This window comes from Bos javanicus, chromosome X (assembly GCF_032452875.1).
Source record: "Bos javanicus breed banteng chromosome X, ARS-OSU_banteng_1.0, whole genome shotgun sequence".
Taxonomy (NCBI): Eukaryota; Metazoa; Chordata; class Mammalia; order Artiodactyla; family Bovidae; genus Bos; species Bos javanicus.
The window spans coordinates 89,645,846-89,660,487 of NC_083897.1; positions in this window are offsets into that span (position 1 = coordinate 89,645,846).

The window sequence follows — 14,642 nt, forward strand, 5'->3', positions numbered from 1 at the left end:
TGATTATATGTTGAATTTCATCAAACACTTAAAAGTGCATCTATTGAGATGATCACTTCCCTCTATTAATATAATAGGTTGAATTACATTGATAGGTTTCTATGTTTAAGCCAATTTTATATTCCTAAGATAAACCAATTTTGTCATGAGTAATCTATGTCCTAATTTGTTTAGGATTATGTGTGTCCTCATGAGTGACCTAGCATATGCTTTTATTTCATGTATTCTTAGACTTTGGTATCAAAGTTAACGCTAGCTTCATACAATGAGTTGGGATGTAAAACCTCGAAATTCTCTAGAGCTGCAAGACTGAGTACCTATCCCTTCAAATTTTGTGAGGTGCCCATCTTCCCTGCCAAATACCTCTAATGATGATGTTGCTCTGAAAAATACCTGCTCCTGTTTCTATGCTGATACAATCTTCAGTACACAGAAAATTAAAAGTCACTGTTCTTGATTTTGATCTGTGCTGTCTGGTCACAAATGGCTGACAAACCCTGGAAAGTGAAAGTTGCTCAGTCATGTCCGACTCTAATGCGACCCCATGGACTATACAGTCCATGGAATTCTCCAGGTTAGAATACTGGAGTGGGTAGCGATTTCCTTCTCCAAGAGATCTTCCCAACCCTGGGGTTGAACCCAGGTCTCCTGAACTGCAAGCAGATTCTTTACCAGCTGAGCCATCAGGGAAGCCCAAGAAAACTAGAGTGGGTAGCCTATCCCTTCTGCAGCGGATCTGTCCAACCCAGGAATTGATCCGGGGTTTCCTACATTGCTGGCGGATTCTTTACCAGCTGAGCTGCCCTGGAGCTGTAAACAATTATGACCACAGCTTCATTTACTGAGTTCTTTTTATCTAATGATAATAGGAGTTACTATAAAAACTCAAATTTACAGAGTATGTATGTGTGCTAGGTTCTTCACATGTATGACCTCAGCCTCACAAAGAGTTTGTTTTCACAAAACTGAGTTATCTCTTGACTGCAGTAACAGGCATATTTGGGGGGTTCAAGTTCTAAGTTCAAAACCCTTGCTCTTTTCTCAGAGTAGCTCTGAAAGTGTTGAGTACAGAACTGATGGTGTCAGTTATAATTTGATGTGAGTGAGTGAAGTCTCTCAGTTGTGTCCGACTTTACGACCCCAAGGACTGTAGCCCACCAGGCTCCTCCGTCCATGGGATTCTCCAGGCAAGAGTACGGGAGTGGGTTGCCATTTCCTTCTCCAGGGGATCTTCCCGACCTGGGGATCAAACCTGGGTCTCCCGCATTGCAGGCAGACGCTTTACCATCTGAGCTACTTCAGTTATAATCTGATGTGTTTTATAAAATTTAAGAATTATATGAAATTTTTCAATTTAAAAGGCTTTGTTCTCTAGAAGGATTTCCCAATATGTGGAGCACAGACGAAGTGTTGACCCAGATGGTGTTCTAGATGAAATCATTGATATAAAAACAAACCTTTAAAAATAATATGCTTATCTTACAGCGCTACATAAAATAGAACATTAAACCTCTTGGGGACAATTTATGGGACGACAGAAAAAACTTACGCCACAAGCCTCCTGGCAAAATGCCATAGCATCTCCTGTAAACATGTGTATTCTTCAGAGTTATTCAGAGGTAGGGTGGGAGCAGCCACGAGTCTGTTTCCTCTGCAAAATCCTCTGTTGCTGTAACAGTCACAGATCTCACTCAGAAGCCCCCAACTATATACAAGAAGATCAGGTTACATCTCCAAGCTTCCATTTGTATTTTCACAGCCCCAAAAACAGTTGTGAAAAAGACACTACTGGTGGTTTTTTAAGATTCTGCTTAAGGAGAATCCACCCTGCTTAAGGAGTAATAAATGTAATTATTTCTCCCTCGTAATACAGAGTTAAAGATACTTCCTGACCCAAAAAGACTGAAAATCTATGGTTTAAATAAAAATACTAAATGTAGGGTATCCGAATTTGCTGCACAATATGTGACAAGTCCGTAGGCTGTAGAGTTGGATGAAAGGATTAGAACATAGGTGGAAGAGGGAAAGGGAGCAGAGCATCTCGCTGAGGCCAAATGACTTGTGTCCTACCTACTCTTTCTCCTTATAGGCCATGATATGAACTAGCCATTGGTTTTGACCATGGCTCTGACATGCACTGTGTTATGGTAGGAAAGGTATTTATATCTTTGGGTCTCTCCATTTCTAAAATAGGAATTAAAGTATTGACACTAAATTATTGCTATGGTGAAATAAGTGAGGATGGATACATATGGTGTTTGCCATAGGGGATATGACACTGATGGGGCAGACAGACACAAGAGTAGTTGAAGTGCAAAGGAGGAACACAGGGAAAGGACCTAGAAAAAAAGTGATGAGTAACGTGGCCACAAAGCAAGAGGAAAACAAGGAGAGAGAAGACTCATAAGGGTGAAAGGTCAACTGGACTTCCCACACCTCAAGTATGGGTTCACATACTTGATTCTGTTGATACAAGGTTGAGTGACATCTATGCCTTACACTTAGGACTAAAATAACCAAGGACTTCCCTGGTGGTCCAGTGACTTAAGACACTGCACTCTCAATGCAGGGGGCCTGAACTCCCAATGCAGGGTTCAATCCCTGGTCAGGGAACTAGATCCCACGTGCTGGAGTTTTCATGCCACAACTAAGACCTGGCAGGGCCAAATAAATAACAAGATTGGCAGTGTGTTTATCCAAGAAGTATTCATTGAGAGCCTAGTCTGTTCCTTGGCCTCTTTATATAGAAAGACTAGTGAATTAGCTGATGCAGTGCCTAACTTAGGGCTGATCTGAGAAAATAGCAGTGACAAAGATTCATTATAAAAGTGGGCAATAAACAGGTACTACATAAGTCTGTCAGAAGTGTGGGGTAAAGAGCACAAGCTCCCTGTGCAAGACCAGTCAGGCTTGATGATCTGCTAGAAGGACACACAGGACTCAGAAGCTGTTATACGCATGGTTTGGTTTGTTACAGTGAAAGTATACAGATCAGAATCAGCAAAGGGAAAAGGTGTATGGGATTTAATCCAGGAGAAACCAGGTGCAGATTCCCAGGGGTTCCTTCCTAGAGGAGTTGCATGGGGACATATTCCTTATGTATTCTCCCAGCAATGATGTGGTACAACACATGTGAAGTTTAGCCAATCAGGACACTCTGAGCCTTGGTGCCATGTTTTTGTCTTGGGAGTCAGTCACATAGGAACACAAAAGAGTTTATGTGGCTGATCTCGGGCTACTCAGACCATATCTCCCCAGAGCAAAACCAGACATTTACCATAAATCAGTGTTAGGATAAACTTATTTGATCCTGCTGGTAGAGCATGGGCTGAGGTCTTAAACACACAGAAAGTCTTATCAGGCAAAATACTCCAGGGGCTCAGAAGTTATCTCTTAGGAGCCATCCATGTGCCAATCTCAGAGGCAGGCTTTTCTTTGGTATATGTAGGAATTGAGCAACCCAGGCCTGCTGAGGTCACCCTTTCCCCCACACCCCCATTTAAGAGAACAGAAATTTACAGAGATATTTCCTACAATATCTTGTATATAATATGTTATTTCCAATAAGCAAATGCTGGTTTAATGATGGTGTAGGGAGGGAAAATATATTTTTTCTCTACCCTTCAAAATTCTTGGCTGGGGCTGCTGTAACAAAAGATAACAAGGGAAAAACATATTAATTCATTTAATAAGTTTTACAAGATCTGAAGTGGATAAACCTGAGCGTTTTATGCTAGATTTGATGAGTCCTGGGAAAATGTGATAAGATAAAAAAGAATGTGAGCCGAGTGTAATAAACTAGGGGAAACATCAAGGCCTGTCTGTCCAGATTCTTGTCAGTGTCTCTGTGTCTTTGGAGATAAGGATGCTCTTTTCCTCTGGGTAGAGGGAGGGCACCTCTCACATGACAGTTTATGACCTGTTTCAGAGAAAGTTCAGAAAATCCTGCCTGTACCTGCTGTTTGTTAAATTCCTTCCACTTGAAATATTCAACATGCCAAGGTGCCGTATTTTGGGGTAGTGTGTCCTGAACCTCATCATCCAATATACTTGATTAAGTATCTAGTGTCATCATCACTCAGACAAAAACCCCATTCAACAAACAAAACCAACCAACCAAACCAAACCAAACCCAAAGCCAAAAACAATCTTGTTTGAGCACCTGCTGGGAATCAAGCTTCTTGCTTTAGGCGAAGCAGGTTCTGAGGACATAGGAATGATTGATTAATGCAGGATATAAGTTCTAAAAGAGTTCAGAGTTAATGAGTAGAGAACCATCCAGAAGATTGTGATAGAACAAATATGACGAGAGCCAGGGCAGGGGAGAGCCAGGGAAGGCTCGGAATACAGAGGAGAGCTCCGTAGCCCAGGTGGTCAGGAATGGCTTCTCCCAGGGGATGATGTGTGTGCTTTAGGTACTGTTTGTAAGTACATTTCCATCTCTCTGTTACTATCCCTCTTTCATTAAAAAAAAAATCTCACTGTTTTATTATCATTTTATAGGTCAAATAATTGAGGATAAGAGAAATATCTTATTCAAAGTCAAATCACTAGTCCCAGTGCAGCTAGTTTTGAACCCAGGACTCTTAGAACCCCTGTGTACCTCTCAATGTGTATGTGCTCAGTGGTGTCTGACTCTTTGCGACCCCATGGATTGTAGCGCACCAGGCTCTTGTGTCCATGGGATTTTCTAAGCAAGAATACTGGATTGGGTTGCCATTTCTTCCTCCAGGGGATCTTTCCAACCCAGAGATCAAACCTGTATTGACAGATGGATTCTTTATCACTGAGCCACCTGGGAAGCCCGTGTACTTCTCATTATAGCCGTTTGTTGTCTTCAGTCTTAATTCGCACTCATCATACATGTTTCTTTTTTCTGCTTATGCCATAAACCCTTTCTCTTTAATTCATCTGGAGTTTGTTTATTTATTACAGCTTTAGTGCCAAACTGATGAAATATTTTTCAAAGTGGCTATACAATTTTGCATTCTCACCAGTAATAATATATGAGGGTTGCTTCATATCCTCATTAATTCTTGGGATGGTCAGTCTTTTTTATTTTAGCCATTCTAAAAGGGATATGGGGCTTCCTTGGTGCCTCAGTGGTAAAGAATCCACTTGCTAAGCAGGAGACACAGGTTAGATCCCTGGGTTAGGAAGATCCCCTGGAGGAGGAAATGACAACCCACTCCAGTATTCTTGCCTGAGAAATCCCATGGACAGAAGACGGGCTACAGTCCATGGGGTCGCACAAGAGTCTCTACAACTTAGTGACTAAAGAACAACAACAAAAGCAGGGTTATAGTGGCATCTCCTTGGGGTTTGAATTTGCATTTCAGTATGTTGCACCTATTTTCGTGTGCTAATTTTTCATCCATATATATTCTTTTATTTTTGGCTGCACTGGGTCTCTGTTTTTGCATGTGGGATTTCTCTACTTGTGGTGCACAGGCTTCAGTAGTTGTGGTGCATGGGCTAAGTTGCCCCACACCATGTGGAATCTTCCCAGACCAGGGATCAAACCCATGTCTCCTGCATTGGCAGGCAGACGGATTCTTAATCACTGGACTACCAGGGAAGTCTGTCCATGTGTATTCTTGTCTGTTCACATTTCTTGTACATATTTTATTGGGTTGTCCTCTTAAGGATTTACTATTTATTTTTACTTAGTATTTTGAAATTTTAAGTAACATCTCTTTGTCTAAAGTGTTTATTCATTTGTGCTAGAAACACATGGCCTTCATTTCTAAGGGGCATTCTTGCATTATTTCTTTGAGAATTTCCCCTGCCTTTTCCTCTGTTTTCGGTATCTGAAAAGTTTTAAAAATCTAATTCTAGATCACCTTTACTAAGACTTAAAAATTGTTTCACTCCTTTTATCTGTTTGTTCAACTTTCTGGAAGATTTGCTCAACTTGTTTTTTCAAGTCTTCCATTGAATGTTTTGTATTAGCTACCTGATTTCCAAGATATCTTTTTGAAGTCTGTTTTTTCACTTCAATAAAAAATTTAAACATACAAAGAGCAAAAAGAAAAATCTACTTTTTGGAAATCCCTTGGAAGTCCACTAGTTAGGACTCTGAGATTCCACTGCAGGGGGCATGGGTTCAATCCCTGGTTGGGGATCTAAGATTCCACAAGCCTTGAGGTGTGGCCAAAAATAAAAATAAAAAAATAATAAAAAGATCTATTTCTCTACTGTTTCTTAATAAATGGATGCTTAAAATGTAAACATACACCTAATCCAATTAAGATCTCTTTGTTGAGTTCTGATACCAATATTATGGCAAATTCCTACAAAATCTTGAAAATTCATTTTTTTCCCTCCCCAGTGGAAGAGTTTACAGAGCACTGGAGTTGTGTATTGCCCATAGACTTACAAACTCTGGCATTCCCTAGACTTGACAACCTTTTGTAAAGGACAAAAGATGGCCCATGGGAGCAGAAGTTCTTAAGCTGTTTCAACTTTGGAGTATTTTCAATGAGCCGAAAGCCAGGGAAAACTGGCTGACGCTCTTTCCCCCAAGTCACCCAATAACTGTTTGATTCAGAAATATAGGTGAAGAGGCACTCAAAGGACAGAAGATGCAGGGTATGACGGGATGTAGGGAGGTTTTATTTTTATGGAAGAAGATAAATCCTTGACATCTGGTCTGTTTTGACTCAAGTCTACCCATTAAAAGTGTTTGGAAATCTCTTTTTATTGCTCTGGCTTTGGATCACAGACATTTGTGAGGAGCTGTGTATCTGGGTCAGAAGCCTTGCTGAAGACTGGTGTCAGCCTCCCTCAGCCAGGGCACCTTGGAGAAGAGATACTTATCTAGGTCCCGGGTAAGGCTTAGAGTTGCACAGACTGGTCTATGTCACAGGAACAAAGGCTTTAGGATGACCAGAGATCACCGGGTATGTCTTCTGGGCACCGTGAGGCTGAGGATCAGGGGATGATTTCCCCCTAAGAGGCATCAGCCCCTCCAGGATGCTCAGTTCAGGTCAGTCAGGGTCATGGGCACCTGGAATTCCAATAGCTGCAGGACAAGCATTTGTGGCAGTTGTGGATAAGCAGCTTCCCCCTCCTGCACGCAACATTCTGCTTTGGGTTCCTGGTAACAACCATTGCTTCATTTAAACAATTATTTATTTTAAAACTGCATTTAAAGATACGGTAACACAAATTTTGCTTTAGACCACTTTTAAGTGTACAGTTCTGTGGCATTAAGTACATTTACATTACTGTGAACAATCACTATCATCTATCTCCAGAAGTCTTCATTTTGCAAAACTGAAACCCTGTACCCATTACACATGAACTTCCCATTTCCCCCTCTGTCTCTTTTTATTTTTTCTTTTTTTTAAAATTTTATTTTATTTTTAAACTTTACATAATTGTATTAGTTTTGCCAAATATCAAAATGAATCCGCCACAGGTATACATGTGTTCCCCATCCTGAACCCTCCTCCCTCCTCCCTCCCCATACCATCCCTCTGGGTCGTCCCAGTGCACTAGCCCCAAGCATCCAGTATCGTGCATCGAACCTGGACTGGCATCTCGTTTCATACATGATATTTTACATGTTTCAATGCCATTCTCCCAAATCTTCCCACCCTCTCCCTCTCCCATAGAGTCCTGATATTGGTAATTTGTCTTCTCTTTGATTTTTGTTTGTTTGTGTTTTTGGTCAGTCTGGCTAGAGTTCTATCAATTTCATTGATCTTTCCAAGGAACCAGTTTTTTTTTTTTTTTAATTATTTATTTATTTTTGGCTGTGCTGGGTCTTTGTTGCTGTGCGCAGACTTTCTCTAGCTGTGGTGAGTGAGGTCTACTCTTCGTTGTGGTGTGAGGGCTTCTCATTGCAGTGGCTTCTCTTACGGAGCACGGGCTCTAGGGTGCATGGGCTTCAGGAGTTATAGCACAAGGGCTCATGGTAGTTGTGGCTCATGGGCTTAGTTGCTCTGTGGCATGTGGAATCTTCCCAGACCACGGATTGAAGACTATGTTTCCCTGGCATTGGCAGGCAGTTTTTTTTTTTTTTTTTTTTAATCTCTGATTCACAGGTCTAGGTTGGGAAGAGGCCAGGAATCTGCATTTCTTTTATTTATTTATTTTTGGATGTGCTGGGTCTTCGTTGCTTTGTGAGGGCTTTCTCTAGTTGTGGCCATCAGGGGCTACTCTTTGTTGCAGTGCACGGTCTGGTTGCGGTGGCTTCCTGTTGCAGAGCACAGGCTCTAGGTGCATGGGCTTTAGTAGTTGCAGCCTGTGGGCTTGGTAGTTGTGGCGCGAGGTCTCAGGTGAGGGCTCAGTAGTTGTGGTACACGGGCTTAGTTGCTCCTCAGCTTGTGGGATTTCGGACCAGGGATGGAACCCATGTCTCCTTCATTGGCAGGTAGATTCCTATCCACTGTGCCACCAGGGAAGTCCCTCATTGATTTTTTCCCTCTTATTATTCTGTTTTCTTGATTCATTTTCTGTATTATTGCCTTACGTCAGCTTGGCTTAAGTTTGCCTATTTCTAATTTCATGAGGTGGAAGCTTAGATCATTGATGGGAGGCTTTACTGAGGTTCACGACATGCTACTTCCAAATATGGCATCTTGCCATATTGAATACTTTAAGCTGAAGGACTTTGAGAAAACAGCAGAAGTATGGAAGTAACCCTGACCTCCACACTGCCTTTCTTCCCTGAAACAGATCATATACCCTCATATAAGAAGTTCGTTCCCTATACCCACAAGAAAGGAGCATCTGAACAAACAGGTCTTGCTAACTTTCCCCAGTTTACTACACTTACCACGTGCTCTCTGATCCTATCATATTTCTGTCTTCGCGTCATCAGACCTAGAATAAAACTACTCAGGTCTGTTTCCTCAGGTCTTCATTTCCTTATGAAGGCTCCCATGTATGTAAAATTCATATTAAATAAATTTGCATACTTTTCTCCTATGAATGTCTTTGTCATTTTAATTTTCAGACCCAGCCAGGGGAGTCTGAGAAGGGTTAGGGGAAGGTCAGGGTTACTTCCTTACTTCTGCTGTTTTCTCAGAGGCCTTCACCTTAAAGTATTCAAAATCCAAGGTGCCATATTTGGAAGTAGCATGTCTGGAACCTCATCAAAGCCTCCCATCAGTGATCTAATCTTCCCCTAAGTGGGTCAAGGGAAACTTTTTCCTCTCCTATAACTGTCTTTTCTAACATAAGCATTTAATGTCATAATTTTTCCTCTAAGCATTGCTTTAGGTGCATACCAAAAATTCTATTATGTTGTGTTTTAATTGTCATTTAATTAAAAATATTTTCTGATTTGCTTTGAGGTACCCATGGGTTATTTATGTGTCTTTAATTTTCAAACATTTGGAAATTTACCAGATATTTTTGTCATTGATTTCTAATATAGCTCCATTACAGCCAGAGAACATACTGTGCATTGTTTCAGTTCTTTTAAATTTGTTAAGATTTTGTTATGACTCAGAATTTGGTCATATGGACATTGATTTTCCTGCCTCCTCCTTTCATTTATAAGGATCTGTGTGATTACATAGGGGTCATCCAGATAATCCAGGATAATCTTCCCCAGTTTAAGATTCTTAATCACAACTGCCAAGTCCCTTTTGCCATGTAAGGTGACACATTCATAGGTTCTGGGAATTAGAATGTGGACATCTTTGCGGGGGGCCATTGTTCTGTGTATCACACCCTCCTTTCCCATCCCCAAGCCCTTGTGGTGACTGTCACTGTCTCCAAATGGGTCCATAGAGGTAGAGAGATGGGGCTTACCTCTGAGAGTAGCCAGGTCCCCATCCCACAAAGGGGAAAAATACAGCAACAGTAGATGGCCCTAGGAATAATAATAGTGACAATGTTGATCTTAAGAGTCATTGTTTGCATTGGGCTTGCCATGTGCCAGTGCTTTCCATGAATAATACCTGCCATTGTCTCCATTTTACAAGTGAGAGTCTGAGGCCCAACAAAGTTCTATGATCTGCTCAGTGTCATGCAGACAGGAATAGTGGAGGAGCCAGGGTTAGAACACCAGCCTTCTCCATAGCCTGTGCCCTTAGCCACTGTCTCAAGTTATGACTATGACCACCAGAGGTCAGGGGAGGCCTCCTTAGAATGGATCGTTAATGGACCTAGAATTTTAGGATGAATTTTAGGGTTTGCTAGTGGCCAAATCAGGGCTTCCCAGGTGGCCGTAGTGGTAAAGAACCCACCTGCCAATGCAGGAGACTAAGAGATGTGGGTTCAATCTCTAGGTCCAGAAGACCCTCTGGAGGAGGGCATGCCAACCCATTCCAGTATTCTTGCCTGGAGAATGCCTTGGACAAAGAAGCCTTGCAGGCTACTGTCCATGAGGGTTCAAAAGAGTCAGATGCTACTGAAGCGATTTAGCATGCCTGCAGGCAGTGGCTAAATCACTACCTTTTATGAATCTCCAGAGAAGCTATTTGGTTCCACCTTTCTCTGTGTCTCTGACTCTGATTCTCTATGTCTTTGTCTGTCTGTCTCTTACACACACACACACACACACACACACACACACACACACACACTTGTGGCTTAATCTACAGAATTAAGGGGTTATGTATCTATAAAACTCAGGGGATGATGATCCTCAGCACACATGGGGCATGCCTTACACAAAGCTCTGCAGCCCCGTCCCCCATTAAAATGGCCTTGTTGAGAATGAGGGGGAGGCAGCCAGGGAGAGTGACAGTCTCCTGTGGGCATCTGGAGGGAGGTCAGTGCAGGGGTCTAGACCAGGACTTAAGGACACCTCAACACATCTGTTCCCAAACCTCCCTTTGCCTGCCACCAGGCCTCCCCTCCCAGCCAGGGCCTCTTTAGCCCCTCCCCCAGCCCTGCTCACAGGGCCTCAGTTACACCCTCAGCCCATTTGTGGCCTTTCACCCAGCACCTGTGCTGCCTCAGAGGATCCCCTCAGGACCCTGCCTGCTCCCTACATTCTACAGGACACCTCTCTCCTGCCCACACACAGGGTCTGTCATAAAGTCCTGGTGAGGGAGGAACTGAAAAATCTCTCCAGGATCCAGAGAAAATCCAGGCCCAGACCAGGCGTCCAAGGCACTTCCCTCAGGGCTGGGGGGAAAGGGAGGGGGTCTCTGAGAGGAGCTGGGCTCAGTGTCCCGTGGGAGGTGGGATGACACAGGGCAGGGCTGGGTCTGTGAGGACAGGGAACAGCCCTGGGAGGACCCGGGGCAGCGGGAATGCGAGGATGGCCCCAACTGCTGTCCTCATGGGCTTTGGCACCTGGCCAGGCTCTGTTCTACTGGAGCTGGACAATGGAGTTTGTTAAGTGCCTTCTCTGGGCCTGAGTGTCTTTGCTGACAGGGGCAACAGGGTTTTCTTCAAGGGCCTTGGTGAGGATGAAGTGAGGTGGCACTTAACAGATTCTTGGGATCAGCCATAAAAAAGAATGAGATTTTGCCATTTGCAACAACATGAATGACCTTGGAGTGCATTATGCTAAGTGAAATAAGTCAGACAGAGAAAGACAAAGACTGAGTAATCTCATTTATGAATAGATGGAATCTAAAAAAGACACAAATTAATAGAAACACAGATCGGTGGTTGTCAGAGGTAGGGTGAGGGTAGAGTGGGTGGGGTGGGGGCTGGGGAATGGTTGAGTCAGAAGGTACAAACTACCAGTTATAAGATAAATAAACCCTGGGGATCCAGTGTACAGCATGGTGACTATAGTTAACAATACTGTATTGTGTATTTGAAGTCACTAAGAGAATAGATCTTAAAAGTTATGATCACAAGAAAACAAATTGTAACTATGTGAAGTGATGGATGTTAACTAAACTGATTGTGGTGATTATATATGGACATATCAAATCATTATGTTGTACACCTGAAACTTATACAATGGTATATAACAATTATATCTCACTAAAGTTGGGAAAAAGAAGTGCTTAGAACACTACAAATCAGACAGATCAGTGATTACCGAAAACAAAATTCTTATTTAAATTTAAAATTTAAAGTTTTGGAATTTTTTTTTTACCATAGCTCATTAACTCTCAGATGCTATAGACAGTGTGTCACATCATTATTTTAAATAATCAGTATTCTTGCCTGGAGAACTTCATGGATAGAGGAATCTGGTGGACTTACATGGGCTTGCAAAGGGTCGGACACGACTGAGCGACCAACACAGACTGACACACAAGAAAGAAGGTGTGGCGAATTAAACTGTGCCCCACAGCCTTCTCATCTCAGTGACTGTAAGATGCATTCTCTATTTCTGATATGTTGAAATATTTAAAAAAAGGCATTTAGAATGATAAGATATGGTATTTTTCATTGTTTATTTTTACAGTTACCTTCTGTGGTAATACATTGCTTCTGATTTTGTGTAGTGATATAGCCTTTTCTATTTCATTTAAAACAAAAAATGATTCAATCTTACAGAAAATTTGAGACAATTGTACTAGTCAGAATGGGCTCATGGCCCTTGAGCCACTCCCAGCTGCCCAGAAGGATCTTCCTGGGGTGAGGTGCACAGAAACTCATTCCCCTAGATGCCCACACTGAGAGCACTCCGGATGCCTACTCCAGGATGGAAGGGGGAGGAGTTAACCCATCAAGTCAGCATCTGCTGAGGGATGCCCACACAATGTCAAGGACATCCTGGCTGCTGGGAAGCCGGCAATCCCACAGGCATCATGCAAACCTTCAGGAGTCACATAGTCTGGTGAAGAAGGCTCACACATGCTCTCTCTCTCACACACACAAGCACAAAAAGAAAATGATAAGGCACTGCGGTATGTGGTTATAAGGATGGAACTCTGGATCCAATGGCCTTGGTTCAAATTCTGGCTCCTTGATTTCCCAGCTGTGTGACCTCTGGCAGGTTTCTAAACCTGTTTCCCAGGTGCTTCATTTGTAAAAAAAGAAGGGGGAAAACAAAACTTCCTACCTCATTAGGTTGTTGTGAGAAGTATTATGTGAGTTAATATTTCAGAAGAATTTGAAACACTTTCTGGTATATAGTAACTATTTCATAAGTGCTTGCTAATGAAACCCTTTTAAAACATTGAATTAGAAGTGCAGCCCATGGAAGTTCAAGAAGAGACACAGGGGAAGAAGGCATAAAGGTCTTTTCACATGTAAAGTGGAGGTGATAACAGCATTATCCTCCCAAATTTATTGTGCCTATTTTGTTACATCTTTCTTAAAGTGTTCATGTCACTTTAAGAAAGCCCTAGCCTTAGTCCTAGGACTAAGTCTCCATTCCTTAGCAGGATGGACCGCACTGCTGTTACAGTGGCTCCAAGATTTCCGGGTGGGTCCCAAAGGTCCCTTCCCGAAGCAACACGGATCCCCCTTTCCCTGCAATGCAAGGGCCCAATTGGGTGTTAGGGCCTTATTCTGGGCCCTGTTGAAGGTCACTCCAGGGGCCTGACTACCCAGAGACAGCTAGAATCTGGGGATTCCTGTCCTTCCATTGTCAGTCTGGATAAGCTTCTTGCTTCATCCAAGTCCTAAAGATTACTGGCAGCCCACTGCATTTGTGAATAAACGAATGACATTCAGAATGGCTCACTCCCAGGCTCCTAAGCCAGCCCTCCCCAAGCTCCTCCTCTGAGAAAGCCCTGTGGTGAACAAAGCCTGGTCCCCGTTCCTCCTCCAGGGATCGGGCACTAGCCTCATGGGGTCAGACACTTTTCTCTGCAACACATGTATTCCACTTGCTGTTCTTTGTTAACTGCATGTTCTGGAGAATGCACTCCCCTTTGTTCCTGTAAGCACACACAGGTCCCACTCATTTTGTATCATACCCAGCAGGTGCTGTGTGGTATAACATGAACCCTAGTCATTAATTTTACTCTGTAAGCTATTGGCTATAAATGGTTATTTAGGGTCCACCCCACCTTCTCCGTTAGTTTCCTTTATCAGCCTTGTGCACACATGTGTGTGTTTCTTCAGCAGTCTTAGAAGTGAACTGCTTAGTCAAAGGGGTCAGTCAGTCAACAACCCGAGTGCCTACTCTGTGCCATATAGTGCTCAAGGCATTGGGGTGACTCGAGGAACTAGAAAGCCACATGTTCTTACTTTCGTGGAGTTGACATTACAGTGGAGGATATTTCCAGTTTTTATTTTAAAATAGATGCTGCCACACTGCTATCCAAATTACTGACATCCTCAGCCTACTTCCAGGGCAGCAGCTTTAAGGAGGGCGGGTGTACTCCTTTGCCTTCGCTTTCTGCAGGGCCTTTAGGGTCAGGGCCTGGGACGGTCCATTTGGGGACATGGGTTAGAGACAGGGATGGAAGGGTCCAGGGAGTGGGTGGAAGGAGGCTAAGGAAGGAACAGTTCACAGGGCATCTGTATGGAAACCTCCTTCATCACACCACTAGAGGGCGTACGGGACTCAGGGATGAGAAGTTGGCAAGAGAACAATACCCTCAGGTAAGTTAAAGTCGCTCAGTCGTGTCCGACTCTTTGCGACCCCATGGACTATATCGTCCATGGAATTTTCCAGGCCAGTACCAGAATACTGAAGTGGGTAGCCTTTCCCTTCTCCAGGGGATCTTCTCAACCTAAGGATCGAACCGAGGTTTCCTACATTGCCCGCGGATTCTTTACCAACTGAGCTATGAGGAAAGTGAGCCTCAGGTGAG